The sequence below is a fragment of the Hyaena hyaena genome, unplaced genomic scaffold (genome assembly GCF_003009895.1).
Source record: "Hyaena hyaena isolate Hyena2069 unplaced genomic scaffold, ASM300989v1 scaffold_661, whole genome shotgun sequence".
Lineage (NCBI taxonomy): Eukaryota > Metazoa > Chordata > Mammalia > Carnivora > Hyaenidae > Hyaena > Hyaena hyaena.
The window spans coordinates 288772-302154 of record NW_024081294.1 but is presented as its reverse complement, the minus strand read 5'-3'; positions in this window follow the sequence as shown (position 1 = coordinate 302154).

Genomic DNA, 13383 nt, shown 5'->3' with positions numbered 1-13383 from the left:
TTTTTGCAAATTTTAGGATTATGTTTCTTATTTCTGTGAAAAATGCCTTTAGAATTTTAATAAGAATTACATTGAATCTGTAAATCACTTTGGATAGTGTGGACATTTTAGGAGCATGAATTTTTCTAATCTAGAGAATAGCATATCTTTCTATTTATTCATTTCTTCTTCAGTTTCTTTCATTGATGCCTTATAATGTTCACTGGGTAGATCTTTTACTTCCTTGGCTAAATTTATTCCTAAGTATTTTATTCTTTTTTAATGCTATTATAAATGAAATTGTTTTCAGATGAACATTTTTTCAGACTTTCAAGATTAATAAAATATTAGTTTCAGAGAAATGAAGGCTATCATCTTTCTGATTCCCTGAATTTCTTTTAAGAAGTGTCTGTGCTTAATAGATCCTAACAAAACAAAACAAAACAAAAAACAAAAAAACTGTCACAATGATGATAATTGCAAGTATGTAAGGATTGCAAAACTTTGATGTCAACCTTCATTTTTTAATTGAAAACTAGGTAATGAGCAAATCTTTCATTAAAAGCTATTATTTCTCTCTGGTTAGAGATTTGTCATTGAAGGTTATCAATTTCTTCTGACAGTCCCCTCAAGTTAGTAATTTCTCTTGCTTGGACGTTACTCTCAGGGACAAGATTCTGGAATATCGTGAAGGCAAGGGAAGTTTTTTCTTTACCCTCAGTGTCTTCCAGAGGGAGAGATTAACAGGAGAAAGAACCAAAGTTTTATTACATGTGCACAGAGGCTCAGTAATGAAATTGAATCCTAAAGAAATGACCAAGGCTGGCAGTTTTTGTACTTTTTAGATGAAGAGACAATAAATCTGTGAGGATTTGACAGGACAAAGAAAATTTAACTTTGGGAGCTCCAATTACTAAGGAATTCTAAACAGAATTTAGGTGGTGGTATATAAATTAGTAAGAAGTAATAAGAGTTGTTTATACAGCCTTCTCAGCTCTAAATTTCCTACCTGTGATGAAAAAAAAGTCTCTTTACTTCTTGGTACAGAGAGGGTACCTTTCACGTGAGAGATTTATTTCCTCTTTCCAGGGGGACAGAGAAGGGCCCGAGTGTCCTTCTTGCTTAGATTGTCTCTTAAGTAACTTTTATTTGAAATAATCAATATGCCAAAGTGGCCAATTTAGAGGCAGCCTGCCCTTGGCGCCTACATTTGGAAGTAAGAGTGAAAAATAAGAGAGACATGTGTCTATCTTGTTTTTTGTTTTATCTCTTGGCCATATTAACGATAGTGTGTATATATATGAGAAGAGGCATGATGGCTGTTGTCCCAGGAAATGTGGGCAAAGGGCAGATCTTTTGGTCTCCTTTAGGAAGATTTTGCATTTCCTTTGATCTTAATGATAGTTCAGAGTATTTGATGGGCATCATATCATTTGTTTTTGTGTATTTGATAGGACATACAGTTCCGTTTCATTAAGGAATTGAATACTGATTTGGAAAGGTTACACTCTTACTCAAATACACTAAAAATGAAGGGAGGAGTCAGATTCACTAACTCAAACATTTGCCCCAAGTTTGCTCTATATTTCTTTTTTCAATAAGTAATACCATTTTCTTATTAAAATTTTTAAATGTTTATTTGTTTTTGAGAGAGAGACAGAGAGGGAGGGGGGAGGGGCAGAGAGAGGGGGAGACACAGAATCCAAAGCAGGCTCCAGGCTCTCAGCTGTCAGCACAGAGCCCAACACAGGGCTCAAACACATGAACCATGAGATCATGACCTGAGCCGAAGTTAGACGCTAACATACTGAGTCTTCCAGGTGCCCCTGCTCTTTATTTCTTTTATGTAAGTGTTCTAGTTATTGTAATGATATAATAAAACTTCCTGAAAGTTTAGTAGCACAAAGCATCATTTATTATTTTCAGTGATTCTATGGGTCAGAAATATTTTCAAGGCATGTGGGCTGGTTTGTCTCTGCTCTATAATGTGTACAGTCCCAGCTGGAAGATTTGAAGACTGGGGCTGGACTTATTTGAAGGTTTCTCTGGGCATCTCTGTCTCTAGCCTCCTTACATGATCTCACCAACTTGGTGGCTTTAGGGTAGTAGGGCTTCGTACAAATTGGCAGAAGACTCCCAAGGCTCATACCCAGAGAAAGAGAGGGAAAACCAGCAAAAGCTGAATAGTTTTGTTTTCTTTTTTTTATAACCTACTCTCAGAAGTCACATAGCGTCTCTTCCTATATTCTCTTTGTCAAGCCAGTTGCAGAGTCCTGCTCAATATCAAGGGGAAGAGAAATAGAGTTGGTGAGAGAGTGGCAAAGTTCTGGAAAGCATGTGGGACAAGAAATCTTACCGTGGCCATTTTTGGAAAAGACTACAGTGCCTGTCTTGAACTTTAAACTTAAGCTATACTATAGGATTACAAAATTTAACATAAATTATTGTGCTAAGCCTTGGTTTGGGAGTGTAGGTCTATTTCAGACTAGTATTCTGGATTTGTTTTTAAGGATTTAGAATTTTTTAGCTTTTCTTAGTAAGTTGTTCCAGCAATGGTCATATGCTTGAGAGCAAAAAATAAAAATTCAGTGGACATATTTAGACATATATGTGCCCCAGTAATAATTTCCCCAGAAATAATGACCTGTGTAGAAATAATTAGAATTTCAATTGTGTTAAAGTTGGTTTCCTTTTGCTGTCCTGGTTCAGCAGATGCTAACCAGGCTTCGGAGGATGTTTGTAATTTCAGCATACAATATCCAGAAATGAAGTGAATGTGAAGGACTCTGTGACCTTCAGAGATGGAATTATGCCCTTTCTAGCAAAGCCTTTGATTTTTAAAAAGTGTGCTATTTCCAGCAGACTTGACTCATTAATGCCTGTCTCCTTTCCATGTTGTGTTGGATGGCCTAAGCATCATTATTGAGAAACTATTTTGTGCAGAGAACACTTTTCCCCTAATTGCTTTGCATAGAGATGGGTACTTTTTCAAGGTTGAAGGCTTTGGATTAGATAAAGATTGCTGTTGAGCTAATCAGAGCTTATATGGGGAGGGTCAGGGGATCAATGATTTTCTAAGAACAGAGCCTTTTTACTTTACCTTTTCCTCTTTTTGAAAACAGACATTTTCTTACTGTTATTTTGGTATATTTATTTTTTTCTTTCACAGTAATACCCTTTAAAGACATGTACATGCATGCACTCTCCCCCCATAACATACAGATTAATTCTAAGAAATATTAAAATTAGTGCTTCTATGATATAAGCCTTATTTTAGAAAATTATTCTTTTGTATTGTTATGAATATTGCAATCAGTTGTTATTTTTCTGTTAACTCACTCTAAATATACACTTTACAGAACTGAAGGCAGAGAATACATGCTTTGGCATGCAACGTTATGCTTTGAGAATAGTCATGCTTTTAGTATATGTCAGGATCTAACCTTTAAGGCATAATGGTAGACCACTTTTTTAAATATATACTTTACTAGGTTGATAATAAAGTACTGAGGGATATGTTGACAGCTTAAGTCTATACTTTAAGTGCCATTTTATTATTCACTGCAGTTGTTTTTATGCATTTTGATTTAACTTATTATATTTTTGCCCTGAGATAATTCGTGCAAAATTATCTGAATGAAAAGCAGAGTATATACTTGCATGAATCTTAATGTATTTTTTATATTGATTTATTTTTTTTTTAATTTTTTTTTTTTTTTTTTTTTATTTCTAGGAGAGAGAGAGAGAGAGATGGCGCGAGCAGGGGAGGGTCAGAGAGAGAGGGAGTCACAGACTGAAACAGGCTCCAGGCTCTGAGCTGGCAGTCAGCACAGAGCCTGACGCGGGGCTCGAACCCACGAACCGTGAGATCATGACCCAAGCGAAAGTCGGACGCTTAACCGACTAAGCCACCCAGGCGCCCCTTTTTTATATTGATTTAGAGAGCTGAAGTGCAAAATGGAAATAGACTTCTTACTTCAATAATGGATATTTTGGTCCTTGTCCTCAGGGAGGTGAAACTGCTGATACTGTACCTTCATGACATGCAGTTCTTAGTGTTAGCTTTCCTTGGAGTGAAGAAACTCAAATGTGGTATTTGTAATGTATTTTTCTCATCCTTCTCCATGTTTGTGTGGCTCAGTGACATCTATAAGGGGACATCTTTCAGGAAAAGAGTGCAGTATTAGTTACCAGCAGTCTGTGCTTTCTCCAATGCTTCAGCAAACCACTGGGGTTTCTAATAATAAAACAGGAAAAGAAGGGGCGCCTGGGTGGCTCAGTTGGTTAAGCGTCCAACTTCGGCCCAGGTCATGATCTCATGGTTCGTGGGTTCAAGCCCCGGGTTGGGTTCTGTGCTGACAGCTCAGAGCCTGGATCCTGCTTCAGATTCTGTGTCTCCGTCTCTCTCTGACCCTCCCCTGCTCATGCTGTCTCTCTCTCTCTCAGAAATAAATAAGACATTAAAAAAAAGTTTAAAAAAATAGGAAAGAAGAAAAAAACAGGAAAGAGAGACAATGCAAAAATGAATAAAGGAAAATACAGCTACATGTAGGCAGAAAGCAAAGATTAGATTAGCCATACGGAAGCAATTCCTGCCTGATTTCTTAAATAATATAATTTGAATAAGTAAAAAAGGAAAATTCAGTGAAAGGAAATAGCATGGGCATATGGACCGAATTGAGTCAGGGTTGTAACATTAGAGTTTAATTTTTTTTTCTATCTTCTATTTCTCTAAATGTTTATTTCTGTTCAGAATCTATGGCTATAAAGACATATGCATCTTTTCTCCGAATGTTTTGAAATGTTTTTCTGAAGTCTGGGCTACACCAAAATTTTAGTTGTTTATTAAGAACTTTAGGCAGCTTAGTGACTTTCTGTATTCAATAATAATAATACCAACAATATATTAGATAGCTACTTTGAACCAGAAATTGCCCCATATACACCTTTGAAAAGTAGATGAAGGTGTGCAGAGTCTACTGCAAAATATTTCTTTTTGACACATGAAGTATTTTAGGCTGATTATTTTTAGGAAACAGCAAACAGGAAAAACTGAAAACAGTAGAAGTTACCCTTTCATAAGAGACATTTACATATAAAGGGGAAATCCCTCTCTGTACCAGTAAGTGAAGGATGACTCAAAATCTCTAGCAAATGCTATTAATGAAGAAGGCAGTGACTTAAATCTACATAGCAACCTTATCCTTGTTTACTGTGCTTTTCTTATTTACTCCCATAACTGGCCTCTACCACTCTAACATCTTTTGTCTTTACCTGGAAATGGTATTTAAGGTGGTAACTAGGGCCATTTTAGGTAGTTACTCAGTTTTAGGTAGTTACTCAGGGTATCTCTCATGTATACTGAATGTACATGTGTTATTAAACTTCTATTTGTTTTTCTTCTGTTAATGTATCTTCTATTATTGGGGCAGAGTTTGTGTGTCTCAATGAAGAAACTTGAAGGGTAGAGGGAAAACTATATTTCCTTCCCTACATAGATCATTTTATTTTATTATACATATGATAAAACAGAGATGTAGAATGTTTGCCCATAAATACATATTTTTAATTGGCAGGCCCCAAACTACATCTTCATAACAAGTCTGCTCTTTCTCAACTATTCTGTCATTTCTGTTGGTTAGAATTATGTCATAAAATTTAGAATGTTAGTTCTTGTTGTGGTTTCTGGTTAACAGATATAATTATTTGTAACTCTGGCAAAATTTTATTTTATTAAAAAAATTTTTAAATGTTTATTTTTGAGGGAGAGAGAGAGAGTCTGCGAAAGAAACAGAGAAAAGAGACACAGAATCTGAAGCAGGCTCCAGGCTCTGAGCTGTCATCACAGAGCCTGACATTGGGCTCAAACTCATGAACCATGAGAACATGACCTGAGCCAAACTCTGAAGTTCAACTGACTGAACCACCCAGGCGCCCCAATCTGGTACAATTTTAAGAGGAAGTTCTATTGTAAATTGACAAAGGCTTAAACTTGTCTTAGGATATTTGAAATGGCTCAATGCTATTAATGGCTTTTTTGTTATTGTTGTTAGGTTTTTCATCTTCATTAGAAAAATATAATCTTTGTCTTTTACTGGGTAGTCCTATAGTGAAACGGTCTTTTTAGAAGAATAAATTATTGCTCAGAAGTTTATGTTACAAGCAAAAAATCAGAAAAAAAACTGTCAGTTGTTGCTTTAGTAACATTGATGGCAAACAGATACGGCCTCTATGCTGCCTGCTAATTCCATTTTCTGCTTTACTTATCCTACTAGAATTTAATCCTGGTCCTGTCCTTCCACTCTTACCACTCAATTGTCAAAATCCAACTCAAAGACCTAGTTCAAATGTCACCTGTTTCCAAAGCTTTCTCTAATATCTTTCCTCCTTCCCCAAATAAAGCAAGAATCTAGTTTCTGTTTCCCTGTAACATGTTGCTTAGCTCACATAGCACAGTTCTAAATATAGTTGTTGAGGAACAATAATTCCTGTCCCCTCAAAGGTCCTTCTAACTGGACTAAGAATCACATTAACATGAGACAAACTAACAGGAGAAAATAAAATTTAATAGGCGTACATGGGGGAATCTACATAACTACGGGAATTCCAAAGACAGGCAAAGTGAGGAGTGAGTATATGTCATTCTGAATTAAGTTATTGAGGTAGGGGTATGGGATTTCAGAGGAAAGGAAAGCACTCCACTAGGCAGTAAGAAGAGCAGTATTTTTGGGCGCCTGGGTGGCTCAGTCGATTGAGCATCTGGCTTCGGCTCAGGTCATAATCTCACGGTTCGTGGGTTTGAGCCCCGTGTTGGGCTCTGTGTTGACAGCTAAGAGCCTGGAGCCTGCTTCAGATTTTGTGTGTGTCTCTCTCTCTGCCTCTCCCTTGCTCATGCTCTGTTTCTCTCTGTCTCAAAAATAAATAAATTATAAAAAGAATTTTAAAAGAAGAGCAGTATTTGGTATTTAGATGTTTGCCCAGCCATATACATGGGCCACACAGATAAAGTTTATCTCTGCTAAAAATGCTTATTCTGAGAAAGACCTTCAACTTAGATCCTTGTGTGTGGTTAAGGGAGGGACAAATGTTTCTCTTGAGCCTGCAATGTCTCAAGTGCCTTCAACTCAAAATAATCCACATGGCAAAGTGCACGTTCTAGTGGGGGAGGACTGTCCTGAACCCCTTCAAGGTTGATTAATTATTAGTTATTTACAAAAGTCTCTTTTCTGTCTTTTAAAAGTAGCCTTGGTATCTTCCAAAAAAAAATCATCTTACTGTTTCATTCTTAATAACATCTCAAAAAAATATGAGCGCACCACAATAAAAATTACCACCTCTGCGACTTCCTTCTTATCCTGACATACTCTTAATTATATTTGTGTTCGTGTGGAAATAACAAATAGCCTGTTGGCATTTTTAGCAGGTGCCTAGCACACTAGCAAAAGAACATATTAGAGAAAATTTATTAACTGAAAATTCAAAAAGTAATATAAGTTGTTATTACAGGAGGAAATCCATCTCTGGGCAAATTTTTATACTGAGTGTATAATTTAGTATTATTTGTGAATTACATACGGATAGGGGCAGGAGTGGAAGTGAGGGCTAGGGATAGGACCTATAGGTTTCTAAAGCTATTTATTCCTCCTTGATTCCCATTTGTAGGTTATCAGATTTCCATTCAGTTTATGTCCTAGTTGTACTACTCACCTTCTCTCCTATGTGATTTTCATTGTGGGTTTTCTTCATCCTGTATCATAGGAACAAAATAAATCCTTCTGTTACTTCGTTTGGTGGATCCGTATCCTATTACATGGTATTTATTTTTGTGTGTTAGTATTCACAGCTGGCTTTGTTCAATACCAGCATGCAGGGCAGTTTGATATTGTTTGGTTCTCTAGCACAGAACTGAAGTGGCCCTATGGCTAAGCAGACATGTCAAATGACCTGGTGATAACTTGTGGATTTTCGTGCAGGAAGCCATGGCCTTTAGGAGCTCCCTGTGTTCCCCCTAGGGTGGGGGCTGCGCTTGCTATTTGAATCTTGGGATACAAGAGGCCCTGATATAGTTATTCTTTTAAAAAAGAAGTATTGATATTGAATTCAATTCCTATATTTCTGAGAAAAACCAACACACATTTCTCTTTTCTATAGCATTAGTTTAGTTCTAATTTTAGTGGAGAACATGCCTTAAGTAATTTAATTTGGGACATACAGAAATTAGATGAACAGGAACAGAGCTTGAAAGGCAAGTGGAAAGCTGAGCTGCTATACTGGGTCTTTGTTCTTTAGAAAGTTACCAGACTGCTTCTGTGTGTGAAAGAGAGAATGTGTTAGGGTCCCATGGTACCTATTAAGGCTTTCTAAGTAACAACTGAACTTCACTGGGCTCTGAGTGCTTGAGGTAGATAGATGGCTGATCCTCAGATTCAAATGCTACTCCTGCCTGAGGGCCCTATTTTTTGAAATACTGAGATAGCTTGTAAATTCGCTGAATGCAAGGGAATAAAAGTGACTGTTATTCACCAATTAAATTCTTTCCTCCCAGTGCAGAAATCAATCCTGTACTTTAGTCAGTGGGGGAGATAAAACTCTAGGACAGCAACCAGCTGTGGTGGCAGAAGGAAAGGCAATGAGGAAAGACAGGAGCCACGCTTGGCTAAAACAGAGAAGAAAATGGACTCAGATTGGCATTGGGTGTTCACTCAAGGGCATGTATCCTCTGTCCGTGGCATAAACTGGTAGAATCAAACTAGACCACATGGGGCAAAGGGCTGACTCAAAAAATCAGTTCAAGCAGCTTGGTTGCCTCCCAGAGATATGAAGGAGGATTCAGCGGTCACATCCCAAGGGCGGACAGAAAGCAACTCAGTTTTCACTTTGTTTCCTATGGCTATTAAAGAAAAGTCCAGGAGATGGCTGCTGGAGTAATGAAACCAGCATATTATGGGTGAATGGAGACCAGGTGACTGGGAGCATTGTGGATCGAATGCAAAGTACATTAGAATGAATAACCCAAGGCAGTGATTGTAATTGAGTGAGATTAAATTGGAAAACTTTGAGGGATGATGATGAAGATGTTGCATTGCCCACAGCACTAGGAGAGAACACATGTGTAAATTAATTGAGCTAATGTAGGCCAGACCTTTGATCAGAACATCTATATTTCAAAAATGGTATTTATATAGGATACTTAGGCTTTTTATGGGTAGTTATGAGTAATTAGTGGTAGAAAAGAATTCCTTCCCTGTTCCTGAGTGAAAAAGCTACCCAGGAGTACTGGAATAGCGAATTGGCTCTAGAGTTTTTCCCATGTTCAGTTTCCCTGCCCTAGCAGCTTCTGCCTTATAGAAACAGGGACTGAGATTTACCCCTGCTGTGGAACAAGTGGCTCCGGGTCCTTCATTATAACTGAGCAGTTTGTGCTGGTCTTGTCACACTCTCAATTTGCTTGCCCATGGATTGGTGGGTCTTTCTGGGTCACAGTAGAAAAAAAAAGCAATCCCAGAATTTCCTCCTTTTAAAACGGTATTCTTAGGATAATCTGATGTTTTCACTATTTTACATCAAACGCCATTGCAAGAATAGCTCACAGGATTGCAGCCTTGAAGAAGCATGGGGCTGGAGCTTCAGAAGCCCCCAGCTTACCTTGTGTTCTTTTTTGTAGGGCTCTGAATAAGCCATACACAGGGAACATCACAGTGGTAACTCTGCTTAGTGATCACAATTTCCTGCTTTGTATTTTTGAAAAGTTTTACTTCTCAAAGGACCTAGATCAGTAAGCCCTTTACATCAAACTTGGACAGAATTTTTGAAATTTCATTTAACCACAGAAATTTAAAGTTGCCCATGACTGTGGTATGCATTATCCCCAAAGCGAATGATTTTGCACGTTGTGCTTCTGTGCAAAACAAAAATGCACACGTCCACGCACATGTACATCCACACACATATGTTGAAAAGACTGTTTATTTATTGAAAGAGTTTTTGGTGACCACGTTTGCAGGCTATACAGGTAGCAAAGGCACAGTCCTGTTTTATCCTCTGAAATGATGTAGGTGACCCTATTGTGTCTATTTGTACTTTGGGGGAAATTAGTTTTTTACAGAAGATAGCCAGTTACAAGCAAGGATTTGAGAGAACAAGCAGAGGATGCTACACTGGTGAAAGAAAGGAGAGAAAAGGATGGTAATGAATGTGTCTTACTTGGGGGTAGTGCTTATATGGCCTGAGAGATGACATCATGGGAGGTGGGGAGGGAATTTGGGAAACTCAATGCTTAAAAATTATATGTAGCTTTAAATGATATCTTGCTGTTAGTTGTCTATCCTTAATATGGAAGGGGAGCAGAATTTGCCACTCCAAAATATGTTTCTTTGGCATAAGGATTATCATGAGAGGATTATTTTTAAGATACAGGGTAGAAGCTCTGAAAACTGAGAAGTTAACCTTTTGTAAGATACATTTACATTTATAAGGAAAATCTCCATTTGTAAGGTTGTCTCCCTCTCTGTACCAGGAAGAGGAAGATGGCTAAATCTACCCTCATCTTGAGTTTAAATCTGCGAACAGCCTGACCTTTATTTACTCTGCCTTGTCTGATAACCTCCCATAATTGGCTTCTCCCCCGACACACACATCTTCTTTTGTCTTTAGCTGGAAATGGTATTTAGGGTGGTAGCTTTGGCCATTTGGGGGAGATACTCAGTTTTCCTGGGTATTTCTGATATATGCATATGATATTAAACTTCTGTTTGTTTTTCCCTTGTTAATCTGTCTTGTAATACAAAGGGTGTCAGCCAAGAACCTAGAAAGGTAGAAGAAAAATTATTTTTCCTTCCTTCCAATGTATTTTCATTCACTGCTTTGGAAATTCAAAGTCTACCACCTCTCTCTCTCTCTCTCTCTCTCTCTCTCTCTCTTTGGTGAGTCACCACATTGTTTTGCTTTTCTTACTTATTCTGGAAGGAGAATAACCAAAATAATATCATTAACAAAAATAGTAACTCTTCCATTTGCGTTTAAAAATTCCCTTCATTTTGGTTATTGCCTCTTTAGGTGTTTTTCTGAAAAAAAGATTTGCATATAGAAGGTAGGTAAATATGAAACTGGCCACACCAGGACTCAGACAGTTGAGCCTAATGATCATGAATTTCTGATTTCTGGCCTGTTTCTTAGGCTTCTAAGCATAATGACAGAAAACCAATTTGTGTTTTTGCTCTTCTTCCTTTTTTGTTTTAAATGTTTATTTATTTTTGTGAGAGAGAGGGACGGGGGCGGGGGGGCAAAAAGTGGAAGACAGAGCTGAGAGCCCAATGCGGAGTTTGAACCCGGGAACCATGAGATCATGACCTGAACTGAAATAGGACCGTTAACTGACGGAGCCACCCAGGTGACCCTTTTGCTCTTCTCCCTATACATGAAAAGCCCTGTTGCAATGACATTGGTTTGACGTCTTTAAATCAAATAAAATTTACTATGTATGGCATACTTTTCCAAATTTTATTTTACTTTTTAATTCATTTTCAGTTTCTTGACACTCATTCTGTTAAAGATAACATGCATATAAATATGTTTCTATTCCTTCGAGAAGGAAGGTCGGCAAGAGCATATAAAAAAAAAAAAAAGGCCAGTCAAATGTCCATGGCCAGATACTTCACTTGCATACTTTCAGCTTCTATAATATTACTTGCGTCTTGCATCAACCAACTATCAGTAACACAACTAATAGTCCCCCCGCTTCACCCCTGTGCAGCCAATAGAAAGTTTCCAAGTATCCGGAATCTAGCCAGGCATAAAAGAAGGCTAATGACAAGGCTCCCGGCTCAGCCTTTGGAGGTGACTCCACTGGGCCAGCACCCATGTGAAATAAACAGTTTTTTATGATTCTTCGAGTGCGCGTTGCTTGTTTCTTCCTGGGCGCAGAGTATTTGCCCTAACACCTTTCTGAGCCACTTACTATTTTTTAAGTTCCTGCTATTTTTGAATCTGATCTGTAATAATGTCTTTATTTCTTTGATACAGTTTTTTCTTTACCTAGAATCATCTGAGATAAGTATTGAAGTATGTTAGGAAGTATAAATCTGACTTTTTAAAAATTAGTTATTTCATATCACTTATTGAATAATTACTCCTTTGTTATTGGTCCCTGTGATCCTTTATATCACATATTAAAGTCTTTTGTATACGGAGGTCTATTTCAGGGTATCTTTGTTTTTCATTGTCTGTAAATGTCCTCGCCACTATCACACTATCTTACTATTGTAGACTTTTAATACACTTTTATGTTTACCACAACAAATTTTCCTCCATTTTTTTCTTTGTCAAAGGTATATTAACTGTTGGCCATGTTAATTCCTGTAAGAAACTTAGGAATCACTATGCCAACTTCAAAAACAGTCCATCAGAATTTTATAGACAGTGGCATTAAATTTCTATATTAGTTTGAAAGAATGTGTACTCCTAAATATATCAATTTTCTGATTTATAATAATGGGATAGTTTATGATTTACTCAAATCTTAATATTTTATGTGTCTTTCATGAATATCCTACCTAAATTTTGCTTGCTATCTGAAAGGAAATTTTATTATAGTTCATAGAAGCTCATTTAAATTATTTGCTTTTATTATTTTTTTCTTATAAGAGACTACACTACTTAGTTCCATTATTAACTATAAAATATTATGGTAGATTCTTTGGGGTTTTCTCCATACAGAATTGTACCAATGAGAATATTGATTCCTCCTTTCTAAGTGCTATATTTTTCTTCCTGTTTCACATCTTTTGTATTTGTTAGAACATTTAGGAAAATGGTAAATGATGTTAGGAGATTCGGTCTGTTAATCTCATTCCTGAAACCTTTAGAATTTGATCACCAAAATGATTTTGGTCTGATTTTTAAGAGACATATAGTGGGGCACCTGGGTGGCTTAGTCGGTTGAGCGTCTGACTTTCGCTTAGGTCATGATCTCGCAGTTCGTGGGTTCGAGCCCCGCGTCGGGCTCTGTGCTGACTGCCAGCTCAGAGCCTGGAGCCTGTTTCAATCTGTGACTCCCTCTCTCTCTGACCCTCCCCTGCTCACGCTGTCTCCCTCTCTCTCTCTCTCTACAAATAAATAAAAATTTAAAAAAGAGACATACAGTGACTTGTTCATTTCTTAAAATATGTATCACAATTTAGTACTTATTATTATTAGATTTCTTTCTGGAGTCTGTTGAGATTATGAAAAGCATTCTCTTATTTGAACAAATTGATGTTACAGAAGATTTCCTATGATTTGGATTCCTAAATTAAAACAGACTTGTTCATGGCCGATGTACTGTTGAATTCAGTATGCTTGTATCTTATTTAGAAATATTCATATCTATATGCATAAGTGAATTTCCTTTAAGGTTAGTTTTATGGG